This window comes from Microplitis mediator, chromosome 11 (genome assembly GCF_029852145.1).
Source record: "Microplitis mediator isolate UGA2020A chromosome 11, iyMicMedi2.1, whole genome shotgun sequence".
Taxonomy (NCBI): Eukaryota; Metazoa; Arthropoda; class Insecta; order Hymenoptera; family Braconidae; genus Microplitis; species Microplitis mediator.
Genome location: NC_079979.1, coordinates 1,927,797 through 1,942,456, shown reverse-complemented (window position 1 = coordinate 1,942,456; position 14,660 = coordinate 1,927,797).

Here is a 14,660-nt window from a genome sequence, read left to right as displayed (position 1 = left end):
AAAAGTGTAATGCGGACAATGTTAATATTAATATTAAGAGCTCTAATTTTAACAGGCGTCTTTTTTTATCTATTCGAAACTTTTGAACCTGTTTGGAAGAAAAAAAAAAAATTTGTTTGTTTTTTGAATCACCCTACTAAACATATACGGACTCGTATATGATAAATATTATATTTTTTAATAAAAAAAAATATATCAGAAAATATAGTTAAATTGGCCGCATATATTTTCTTATATTTATCATATATTTTGACCATATATGTTATTTTCATACGGGCCATAAGACGTTAAAAAAAGAGATGTTTTTTTTTTTGGGACACCCTCTGAAATTTTATAACATTTTGGCGTAAAATTTTATGAAAATTAATAAAAACGTTTTTCCCGGGTATTCCCATCTATGTAGAGAATAGATCATATTGTGGGGCTTAATTTTGCTTAATGTCCTTCTTTCTTCAACCCATATTCTGCAGAATATCTTCAAAAAAAATTACATAACTTTCTGACCGAAGATATAATATTTGAAATCGAAAATTGTGACTAAATTCTCATTACTCATAAAAAAAAATTCTGACTTTCATAATTGATTTCTTCGATCGCCACTAGATGGCGTACGATTTATTTTCCTTTCCACAAGTGACAACTTATTCCAAAATTGATATATTCTATAAAGGGCTACAATTGAGTAAATTATTTTTACACAAATTTGCGTGACTAAAAAAAAAATTTAATTTGAAAAACGAACGTTTTCTAAAATACTTAGAGTATTCTTCAGTTATTTTTTATCCAATCTGTTGGAAAGTGTATTAAATACCAGCGATGATAGATATTTTTTTTAACAACTTATCCATACGATAGGCGGGTGTGCGGCTGTTTTGGGAACGGACAGAATGCTCAGTACTATTTTGCAATTCGTAGCCGTTTTTTTTAATTTCTATTCAGCGGAATATTTTGAAAATATCCCATCACTTTCTGACTAGAAATTTTAAATTGAATTTAAAATTGCGACTTATTTCTCACTCTTCGACAGAAGAATCTTTTATTTTAGTGATCCTATCAATGGCTGTCTCAATTTGATAGTAGTAAAGTATGCAAATCATCGTTTTTTGGTAAGTCAGGATGTGATTTCAGGACCTTCTTAGTAATTTACTATTTATGAAATTAAATTTATATCCAAAAAAAGTGCTTGGAGTTCAGAATGATTAAAAATCTATCAACTTTATTGGCTTGTGTTCTGCTTGTTTGCTATTATTAGTAATTTTTTAATTTTTTTCACTATGGAAAAACAAGTCTAATCTCACGCCGTTACTATACATTACCATTACAAACCGAAAATTTCCGATAATTCCCGACGGCGATTTAATCTCTGGGAGGACTTTATAACAATATCAATAATTTCTTTGTTGAGTATATAGTCTTTGAAAATTGTCAGTATTTCCAATCATGTAAACTTGAATGCATTTAAAATATATCTTCACTGATTGGACTCAGAATTTTTGCTCATGTTCATCCCTGTTCTTATAATAATATAGAAACACTTTTAAAAAAGAATTTTAAGTCTTAAGTATGGTCTTGAAATTATTTTTATCAAAATTAGTATTTATTATTCTTACAAATTGTCAGTACAAATTTCGATCACCGACATATATATGATACTGATTTTCTGAATAATTTTTTTAATTACCGCTAGATGGCGTATGAACTTTTTTTTCTCACTAGCAACAAGTTAATGTAGAATTCTTAAATTCAACCAATCATTCGTTTGCATTTGTTGGCAGATTTTATATTTGAAATGTTGAATATTTTTGCACATTGCTCAAACGCAAGGTGAATAACTATCGTGCTCGAAGTAAAGACGAATGAGTTCAGACTAAGATGAAAAAAGTTCAAAAAGTTAAAAAAATTAAATTTGAGTCGAAAAAGTCGAAATCTTATCGAAAAATCGTCGGCAAATTAATAACTTCATAAGAAAATAGGGTCCCGTGTAAAAAAGCAATATATGAGCTTCAGTATAATTCAAAATATATGATAAATTATATGGAATTATAAGAAGTCATATATGGAGCCATATACAAAATTTTGCCGAAATATTATATGATTTTATAATTTGCAATATATATATCGGTAATATATTTTGTTGATATGCTAACTTATAAATATTGCTTATAATATTTTATACTATACTTTAAGTTATATGATAGGATATATGATTTAATTATATGACTGACATATAATATTTATACATGTAAATATATAATTATATAAATATATGTTCACATATATTTGTATAAATGTATGTAAATATATATTCATATAGATATATGTTTATATATATTCGCACAAATATAAAACTAGAGATTTCAAGCTATAAAATGCTTTTTTTTTTAAATCTCGATACGATTATTTTTCATGGAGTTACAGTCTTGCAAAAATCACTAAAAAATTTCTAAAATTTTTTTGTTCCTTTAATTTTTGGTATGAGTGTATTTTTTAAATTATGTATGAATAATAATATCGAAATTATTATAATTTTGAAATTATAAGTTTATATATACAACGAGAATATATTTTGAGATGTAATATCAAATGTATACAATTACATATATATTATAAATTATATGGATTATAATAATATTGAAATTATAAATTAATTTATAAGATGAAACATATATTCTACGTTATAAATTAATATATAAAGCGGACATATAATTTTTAATACAATATCACATGTATATAATCACATATATTATAAATTATATGGATTATGATAATATTAAACGTATAAATTATTATATATGATAAATCATATATTAATCAATATTAATAATTTTGCCGCCATATATGTTCAGTTATTTACCATATATTTTTTTGTATATTATCGACAGTATATGGTTTTTCCATACGGGGTGAAGCGAGCCTGAATCAAGTTTTATTTTTGACCCGGGATCCCGGGTCAACAAATTTGATCTGTTTTAAATCAACTAAAAATTTTAAGTTATTTTTATTCAATTTTATTTTTTTTTTGCATTTAATGAGTACGAGAATTTTAATCTGGTTTTGCCCTTACTATTCCTTATTAAGACTCTTTTCAGACTTATTTTTAATTATTTTTGGTCTGTATTTGTTCTAATCTAGATCAAAATCAAACTTTATTCGTCTATTATTTTTAGTCTGATTTGTATCGATAGAAGATCAAAAACAGATTAAAATTTTGTATAATTAAAAATTTGTAATGTTCATAAATTTTTTTATAATTATAATAATAAATAATAAGAACATAGAATTAATGAAAGTTCGATATTATTTTACAAATTTACATAAAATCATATTTATTTTATTAAATGGATTAGCCTCAATTGACATATTATTGAAAAAAAATTTAACATCATCCTCCTTCTTTTCTTCTGATGGTGCATCCTAGTAACTGAGACTTTCTTTGAACATGCATTCTGAGAGAAATCAACTATTTTCCTCTGGCTTCTTCTACCTCCAACTCATTCAGTTCCTTATTATTATAAATTTATATCCCATGTGAAAGGGGATTTTACTTTAAAGAATAATTGGTGAAAATCTTGCCACTAAACAATAAGCTATCCTAAGCAACTCAAAGATTCTGCGAAAATAAGTAACTTTAATTTAAAAAAAAAATAGTCACGAAAAAAAAATTTGGCTTTAATTCTTGCTTCACTGAAAGCGTTATATATAAGCAGTAAATTTGAATTCACAAAATAATTAAAAAACCAATTAATATTTCCATTTATGGAGAAAATTGATTACTATTCCATTCATCACTACATGATTTACCGAAAATAATAAGAATGAATAAAGTTCAATTAAACTTACTGCCCATGGAAAGTGATTCGGGGACATCTAGTTATACAGGTTTATAAATCAAAAAAAAAATTTAGAACACAAAAAACAAGTTTCAATTTTTTTTTTTCTTCGATTTTTTTTGACATTTTTTGGAAATTTTTAATTTTTCTTGTCATTTCCTTGCATTTGCTGAGTTACCAACGCAAAAATTTGAGAAAAGTCGAAAAAAAAAAATTTGTTTCATTTTGATTATGATTACACAATTAAAGGAACAAAACTTGCTCCTTTAATTGTTTAGCTAAACTTTGATCGATGATTCCCAAAAAACGGTTCGATAGATCAATTTAAAAATTTACAGGGGTCTTGGGGGTACATTAAGCTAAAAAAATCCCTGGCAACATTATTTTTTTTATCGATATTTGCAAAGTAGCGGTTGATTTACTAAAAAACCAAAAAAAGTCATTTTTTTGTACTTACTTCTAATGGATGTTAAAAATAGAAAAAATTTTTTTTTCCAAAAAATGATGACAGGGTCTTGTAGGGAATTTATTCAAGTTTTTAACGCCGCCCTTCAACTTTCTGTGCGATCATTGGTACCTGAAATATCGAAGATCAAAGCCAAAAGGATCATTTTCTGTTTGAAGGCTGATATCTCTGCGACAAATCGTCTTACGAGGTTAAAAAAAAACCAAATTGAAGCTGAATAAATTTGCTAAACGAGCTATACATTCGTTTAGTTGAAAGAATTTTTCCGCGGTCCGTGGGCTCTTCGGAAAAAAAAAAAAAAATTTAGAAATTTTTTGTCTCGCGGTATTTCTCATGTTTGCGCAATAACCGGAGCTTTTAAAAAATTTTGAAAAAAATGCACTAAAACTAGAAATTTTAAGCTATAAAATGCTTTTTTCAAATCTCGATACGATTAGTTTTCACTAAGTTACAGCCTTCCAAAAATCACTAAAAAATTTATAAAATTTTTCTGCTCCTTTAATTTTTTGCATTAGTGTATATATTTCTATCATATACGAAAAATATATTCTGATCATATATAAAAACATATATTTACATTGTGTATGGAAAAAAAAAGTTTCTTATTCGTATGACCAACTCCAATTAAATTGGATCTAAATTTTAATATAGTCTTTAAATTGCAGTTAAAATTTTCAAAATTAGTTAATTTGATGCGAATATATATATCCATATACATATGCATATACTGAATAAAATATATGCTTAAATATAACAAAGAAAATATATGGCGCCATATATAATATCAATTATATGCTACCATATATTTCATTTCATATAAAAAGCGGATTTATCCGCTAGGTGGCGCATAGATAAAAATTTTCTCGTGAGTACTGACTCATGGTCAAATTTATATATTCTAAATATTATTCAATCAATTATTTCTGTAATCTTAACACGGTAGCTTTTACGCACAGAAACCAATTATTCACATTCTGTTGCTAATTGTACTTAAAGAACTTCTTTGACGTTTGGCTTTTTGTTATACTTATTAACTTTTACCATGGCAATAGTTTACATTCTAGATATAATAAAAAAATATGTATATCGATACATAGATCAGAGTGTATGAAAATTTCAATACGAAAATCCTCAGCATTGCAGTTTTTGATTTTTTTCTCAGTCCATTAGAAAAAAAATCTTGTTTCACCTCTGCATCAATAAATGGTGTAAAAACGCTCTGGAAAAATTGGAGAATTGAACACTCCATCAGTACTAATTTGATATTCACATTCGGTGAGGTCGAAAAGTGTTAATAATAGCGGTTGTAAGAGAGAATCTAAATCAATGAAAACCGTTGTTTATGTAAATGTTATACTAATTTTCTTCTAGTTTCATTCTTTCTCTGTAATTTAAGAGGCTCAAAGTCTCTGTACAACACATTGTTGATGGGATATTGATATTCGAAGTGAAATAGTCATCTCGAAATTCGGTTATAAATTATTTGATCTCTTATGGTCGAACGAAAAATTCAAGTTAGCCTCGAAAACTTCATCAGAAGTTCTAAATATTAAGTCCATTAGATTTCGCCAATGAGAATGATTGCATTGTAAAAATGATAGTTGACAAAAATGTAGAAAATGGTATATGTAGGATATTTTTATAATTTGTCAATACTTTCTTAACAATGAATAGACTCAGGATCGTTTGTTTTTTTTTTGTTCTTCAGTTTATACAGAAAAAAATTCACAAAAGTTTAAACCCCTGTAAATTTACTTTTATTATTTACTGCAAACTCGAAATCTACAGTTTATTTAGAAAATCAATAACAGAATTGTTTTTTTTTTACTGATATTCAAAAGTATAAACTTTTTCTTCATTAATTGTTGAAAACTCTAAACTATGACAAGCTATATAATTATGTTGGCTTGAATGTAATTTTCTGTATTATGAATAGAAAACAAACAAGTTTCTAAAATTAACGCTAGGTGGTGCATACCTTTTTTTCTTCTCACAAGTAAAAGCTTGTGATAAAAATTATATGATCTATTGAGTATATTAGTAGAACTTTAATTAATTTTCTTTCAAATGAATAAGAGTCTATGATTTATTTATGAATCTCAATGACTACGTTAACAAAATTTTTCAAAATTTCTTCGAGGGAATTCCATAAGAATCTTTATTATATTTTTATATTATTCTATAAAAAAATTCAGATAAAATATATATGAAGTTTGTTACGAACTCGGCATCCTTCATCCCTTACACATGTGTACATTATTATTTATAATGCGAATATATCGCTGGCAAAGTACAGAAAAACGTATTTGTTTAAATCTTATATAATACAACTAATAACTAACTAATAAGATATAATATTACAAGCTAATTTGCAGTAAGATATGAAATATAAACTCGCAAGTACAATTGCCAGAATAGATACTGGATAATTAATATAGAAAACGTCTATACGCAAGTTGATCCAGGATCGAAGTGATTGACCGATAATTCAGGGCGTAGGACTAGCTTCGGGACTTTATCCCCACTGCACCCTTACGGACATGCGTCGACGTGATAATTAGTCATGTGACCACGGCACTATGACTTGTATAGTTTCAGACGGTAATGAGACGGGGAAAATTGGGAACCGAATCTCAATCTCAATATGTGGGTACTCATGTGTATATATGGATAAAAATAAATATAGAAAAAAACGGCACGCTTGTGCGCAAAACATATACGCTAGAAATTTATACTAAAAATTGTTAATAAAGCTAAAAGCTAAGATGCAAATTATTAAAACTCAAATCATTTCCGTTAAACTCCAAAATATGTTGACTAGGATGCTTGAAATTTTCATTTCTGACGGTAATTGTTAAAATTCGAAATCAATCCTTATTTCTATTAGTAAAAATTCCCGAATTTTATAGTTAATTGATAATGATAATTAGCAACTCATTAGTGTAAACTTTTATGATGAATCCTCAAGCAAAAATATTTATATAAAAGATATGTTAAGAAATTTAGTGCTGAAATTCCATAAAATTTTGTTCAATTCTATGCAATGATTTTTTTCCCGGGAGGAGTCATCCATCCAATTATTTTCCCTCGTCAATGTTGCTTAACTTTTGAAACTGATGATCTGTAGTCTGTTCGGCTAGTCTACGGTACACTTAGAAATACGAATAATCTGTAGCTCTAATTATGATTAAACATAGATTTTTATCAGCCATATTTCATAGTAGTAATTTATACTAGCATACTATAATTTCATAATTATTTGTATATGGATACATACATGATTTATTCCCCAAACACGATCAGGTTAAATTTTATGTAACTATATTCTTAATTCTATAAAACATTCTAAAATTGTGTGCAATTTTATAAAATTTTGCCGTAAAATCTTATGAAAATTTATAAATATATTTTTTCCCGGGTACTTCCAACTATCTTGAGAACAGATTATACTGTGGGGCTTGATTTTGCTTAATGTCCTTCTTTCTTTAACCCATATTCTGCAGAATATCATCAAAAAAAATTACATAACTGTCTGACCGAAGATATAATATTTGAAATCGATAATTGTGACTTAATTCTCATTACTCATAAAAAAAATTTGTGATTTTTATAATTGATTTCTTCGATCGCCACTAGATGGCGTACGACTTTATATTCTTTCCACAAGTGATAAATTATTCCAAAATTGATATATTCTATAAAGGGCTATAATTGAATACATTATTTTTACACAAATTTGCGTCATTGAAAAAAAAAAATTTAATTTGAAAACGCACGTTTTCCAAAATACATCGAGTATTCGTCAGTTCTTTTTCATCCATTCTTAATTTTAATCCATATTCAGCAGAATATCCTGAAAACATTCCATAACTTTCTGACTGGAAATTTTAAATTAAATTTAAAATTGTGACTCATTTCTCACTCTCTGACAAAAAAATCTTTTGTTTGATTGATCCTCTCAGTAATTGTCTCAATTTGATAGAGACATAGTATGCATCTCATGCCTGATAGTTATTGATAAATATTTAAATGGCTTTTGAGGACCTTCTTTATGATGTGCTAATAGTCGAATTTTCTCTGCTCCAAAAGCATTTGTTATCTGTTTTATTCCCAAAAAAGTGTTTCGTAAATTAGATGATTATCTAGAGACCAACTTTATTGGCTTGTATTCCGCTTGTTTGGATATTTGATGATTTTTTTTAGTCACGTTATTTTGTTATCGAAATAATTAACATTTATTTCTTAGATAAGTTCGTACTCTTTGAAAATTGCCAGTATTTAAAGTAATTTAAACTTGAATGCATTCAAAATATTGTTACAGTGATTCACTGATGATTTTTGCTCATATTTAGCCCTGTTTTTAGAATAATCTAGAGAGGCATTTTGAAAAAATTTCAAGTCTTGAGAGTGGTCTTGAAATTATTTTTATCAAAATTAGTATTTATTAATTTTCCAAATCGTCAGTACAAATTTCGATCACCGACAAATGTATGCTACTGATTTTCTAAATAGTTTTTTTAATTACCACTAGATCAATTTTTTTAGCGGGAAGTTGAAAAAAACGAAATTTTTTTTTGTATTTTTTTCTCTAAAGGCCATTTAAATATGAAAATTCAGAACAAAACGGTCAAATTTGAACAATTTTTGAAAAATTTATGACAGAAAAATTAAACAAAAAACGATTTTTTCAAACATTCGATATCTTCTGAAGAGAATTTCAAAATTTACCAGCAAGTCTATTTTGGAGAGTCTGAATATAGTCAGAATAGATTCCTAGGACCTCAATGCGTCAAGATCCGTTGAAAACTTGGTTTTCGAAAATCGTACCAAATCCAATGACTCCCTTTTTTCGAAAATTTTCAATTTTCTTCCCGGGAAGTTAAAAAATATTTGCTCTAATTCATACTGTACTCTGCTTATTAATTCACAAGTCAATAAAAATATTAATTCCCAAGTCCCTCACAGGTGGCGCCCGTGATATTCTTTTCTCATCAATAGAAACTTATAGCAAAATTTATTTATTCAACGAGATGTAATAAATTCATTTTGCTGACGAATGATTTCCAAGCCGAGGACTTAAAAAATAAAAGTTAGTTCTCTACAAGGTAGGAAATGAGTGAATTGTTCTCACATTTGTAAATTCATATAAAAATAATTATTTTTGATGATTAAAAATAGTTTCAAATATTATAACTAGTTTTCGATTAATTTATTTTGTAATTTTTTTTTTGTTTTCCGATGTCTTTCCGAAGTGGTGATATTTCTAATTGATGTTAATTTTCATTCATTATTTATTTTTTTCGGAAAAGGAAATTAAAAAAATTTTAAATACAGCGAAATGAATTTTTTCGAATCCAAATTTCTGCACTTTCGGAATATGATTGTCGTTGTTGGGATGTAGTGATGCTAATTTAAGTCGCTTATAACCAAATACTTTGAATCGTTAAATAAAAATTTTCCTTGATGACAAAGTTAAGATGTGGAAAAACAACAGTACTAAATATTATAGTATAGATATAAAATTAATGAAAATCTTATTAGCCAAGTATACAGTTACTTGTTGTTAAATAATAATGAATATTAATAAGAAATATACACATTTATTTATTTATGACAGAATGAATTTGCTGAATTTTGACGAAGTATACTATATAGTTTTACATAGTCAATTTTCATTGATTTCAGTGAGAATATTTAATATTTGCTTCAATAATAAATATCTGTAAAAATTTATTTATTCCCATTGATATCTTTAAATTTGACTGTTAAATAATATTAAAATTTAAAAACAACTTTTTATTTTAAAAAATTTACGAAATAACGTTCTAACTAAATTTATTATTTTGCATTTTTTATATTTTCATTATTTGAGAATTTAATTTCTTATTTTACAAGCGACAGATATTTAAGCTTTAGCTGTTAATCTTTAAAGTTTAATTTATTTAGTATTTACTTTGTCTCTTTTATAGTTTTAAATAATAATTTCATCTAAATGAACTGTATATTTTAGCATTCGATTTATAATTATTATTTATTAAATATTGAAATCACGATCTTACTATTTAAATGAATATCGCGTTACTGATGCCATAAGGGCGTATAAAAAATTTTTTTCCGGGAATCGACGTAGTTATGCCTGAAACGGGCAGAAATTCAAAAATCATTTTGGTACGCCCTTATGGCACCCAGGGTACCTACCGGGAGCCATAAGGGCGTACAAAAATAATTTTTTTCGGGAAACAACGTATTTTTACTTTAAATGCAGAGAAATGATGAAAAAATTTTTTTTTCAAAGGGCATAGCCGGATAAGCATGCCGAATCGGCCCCCACGGAGTTTTCGATCGGCACTTCGGGGATCACTATGGTACCAAATAAAAAAAAAAAGTTTGGAAAATCCAAAAGTGCACGACTCATAATGCTCATTTATTATGAAATAATAATAATAAAATAAATTAAAAAAAAAAGAAATTCAAGCTTACCAATTAGCAAAAAAAAAACAGCTGTACATACTAGGACGGTAATGCGCAAGCGCCCCTGGTGGAATAAACGTACGTATAACGTATAGGTATAGATATATCATCATCCATGTTAACTTTACATAGATATATATATATATATATAGTAGGGTGGCGCAAAAAAACCGACTATTTTTTTTTTTTCAATCTCGCATGAAAATTTGTTGGTTTACGATGTTTTAAGAAGCCTCTCCACAAATCAGCTCGATAAAAAATTTTTAAGAGGTCGCTCACGAATTTCGAAAATATCGAAAATGATCGGAATTCGGATTTTTATTTAAAAAATTTTTTTTTTCTCGTGGCAGCAATAGTTTATATTTGTAAAATCATGACTATGCTGAAAATTTCAGCCCAAAATATAAATATTTAAACGGCGCTCAAGAATTTCGAATATTAACTGATAATATGTAATTAATAGTTTGAATTAGTTTTTATAACTCAATTGTTGTCATTTCACTTAAATATAACTTTTGCATACCCAAAAATATACAGAACAGTCTTAAACAATGAAATTCGGTCAGTTTTGAATAAGCGAAAAAACCTACAAATTGAATTAAAAAATAAAAAAGTATGTAAATAACTTATTATTTCTATTTCTCGGGTTATATTTCCATTCATTGTCATGCAAATTGATGGTGAAAAAATCGAGAAGCTTTATTATTAATATTTAAGGGTCGCTCAAAAACGTCCAAGAGACTGCGCTCGGAAACATTCAAAATTCTTGAGCGCCGTTTAAATATTTAAATTTTGGGCTGAAATTTTCAGCATAGTCATGATTTTACAAATATAAACTATTGCTGCCACGAGAAAAAAAAAAATTTTAAAATAAAAATCCTACTTTCGATCATTTTCGATATTTTCAAAATTCGTGAGCGACCTCTTAAAAATTTTTAATCGAGCTGATTTGTGGAGAGGCTTCGTAAAACATTGTAAACCAACAAATGTTCATGCGAGATTGAAAAAAAAAAAATAGTCGGTTTTTTTGCGCCACCCTAATATATAGTTATACAACCTTTTTTTATTCTTTTATTAATTGTAATTAAACGACACTGAGTTACCTAGCCATTCGCAATAGGAGACCTACAAATCTTTCAAAGAATTTAAAAAAAAAAAATTTGATTCAATTACTGGATTTTTTCGCAAGTTATCATGTATACGGGATCCGTACTTGACGGACAGGAAATTTTTTAAAACTGTTTTGATGTTTTTTTCGGTTTTTATTAAACTAAATAAATTTTTGAAAAGTATGGAATTAATCTTCATTAAATTATCTTCAAAATAGTATGCAACAAATCTTAATTCCGTGAACTAACGAAGATATAATAATTGAAATAGTTGCCGAAGTGAAGCGAAAAAAAATTTTCGATCGTAAAGCACTCTCTGATGCTTCGCATCATGAGTCGTGCAATTCAGTCAAAATTTCAGCTCTTAATCCCAAATGGTTTCCGAGTTATCGAAAAAAAACCTATTTTTCGATTTTTATTTTTTTTTCAATAGTAAAATTCAAAATTAATCAATGGCGATTTTTTCCTAAATACTTACAAGTAAAAGCCATAACAAAACGTTTTTATCATGATCCTCGAGTTAAAAGCCGATTTTTAACAAAGGAAAGAAAACTAAAATCATTTTTTTGACTGCGTTTTTGACAACTTGCAATCACCAAATTTTGTCAGAAGACGTCTTTTACACTCTTCTGTACTCAGAAATTTTTTCAATTTTTTCGGTTTGGTGCAACATTATGAAAAAAATTAAAAACTGATTTTTTTTGATAATTTAGTCTTTAAACAAACTTTGAAATTAACTTTGATCAAAATTTTTTGGAATACTTTTATTCAAAATGATCACTCTCAATCACAAATAAAGTGATCAAAGTTAATTCCAAATTTGAAAAAAAAATTTTTTCATCATTTCTCTGCATTTAAAGTAAAAATACGTCGTTTCCCGAAAAAAATTATTTTTGTACGCCCTTATGGCCCCCCAGTGGGTGCCCCGGGTGCCATAAGGGCGTACCAAAAAATTTCAAACTTGAAAAAATTTTTTTTTCGTCATTTCTACGCGTTTCAAGTAAAAGTACGTTGTTTCCCGAAAAAAAAATTTTTTGGTACGCCCTTATGGCTCCCGGTAGGTACCCTGGGTGCCATAAGGGCGTACCAAAATTTTTTTTTTTGCATTTCTGCCCGTTTCAGGCATAACTACGTCGATTCCCGAAAAAAATTTATTGGTACGCCCTTATGGCACCCGGGTGCCATAAGGGCGTATAATAGGCTGATACGCCCTTATGGCATTTGTAACGCGATATTAATCGCTAAAAATATTATAATCATTAGACATTAAGCTTTATTTATTACAGTTCCGTTTGTACCATGTACAACATCCTGTTTATAAGTAATTGTAATAGTCAGTTCAAATTAATTTAAAAGATCTGTATTTCTACATATGCCCATAAGGGTGGCCCGAAAAACCGACTATTTTTTTTTTTCGAGTCTCTTATGAAAATTTGTTGGTTTAAGATGTTTTAAGAGGCCACTCCAAAAATCAGCTCGAATACAAATTTTCAAGAGGTCGCTCACGAATTTTTAAAATATCTAAAATGATCGGAATGCGAATTTTTTGTTTCTAAATTTTTTCTTCCTCGTGGCAGCAATATTTTACATCTATAAAATGATGACTATGCTGAAAATTTCAGCCCAATATTTAAATATTTAAACGGCGGTCAAGAATTTTGAATATTGACTGATAAAATGTAACTAATACTTTGAATTAGTTTTTGTATTTTTTTTATAACTCAATTATTGTCATTTTGCTTAAATATAACTTTTGGATGACCGAAAATATACAGGACAGTCTTAAACAATAAAATTAGGTAAGTTTTGAATAAGCAAAAAAACCCAAAAATTGAATTAAAAAATAAAAAAGTATGTAAATAACTCATTATTTCTATTTCTCGGGTTGTATTGTCATTCATTATGATACAAATTGAGGGTGAAAAAAATTGAGGTTTATTATTAATATTCGAGGGTCGCTCGAAAACATCCAAGAGACAGTACTCGGAAACATTAAAAATTCTTGAGCGACGTTTAAATATTTTAATTTTCGGCTGAAATTTTCAGCGTAGTCATGATTTCATACACGGAAAAAAAAAGTAGGTGCTGCAACAGGACACATCCTGTGGGAGCAATAGGATAAAATCCTGTTGCAGCAACAGAATTTTTCCTGTGGAATAAATAGGATAAGGAACAAGTTTCGTGTTCTAATTTTTTTGTCCGTATAATGAAATTTTCAAATTTGAAAAAAAATTCAAAGTTTGGAAAAAATAAAAATTCGTTTTCGAAGTTGATTTTTTTTTAAATTGAAATTTCAATTTTACTTCAAAAAAATTTGATCCTTGAGTTAATAAGCTTTTCATTCATAGGATATGAAATTTAGTTTTGATTTATCCGCTAGGTGGCGCATAGATAAAAATTTTCTCGTGAGTACTAACTCATTATTGAATTTATATGTTCTCGATCTTTTTCAATTAATTATTTCTGTAATCTGAACATGGTAGCTTTTACGCACAAAAACCAATTTTAAAAACTCTCACAAAAAATGAGCTCTCAATTTCAATAGAATGGTTCTCCGCATCGCAGTTTATAAATTTTTTTCTCAGCCATCCTTACTAATTTACAAGTTACAATCAGATCATTGTTAGGAAGAATGATATCATAATCAATTTTCACCACTAAGTCTGTGCAAGTAATTTAGTGATCACGAAACACGGAAGCATGAGTCTTCTATCTGTTGTTTTGGCGATAGTTAAAATTCTTATTGAATGCTGAATATTAAAACTTTCGAAATTGCAGCTGTCT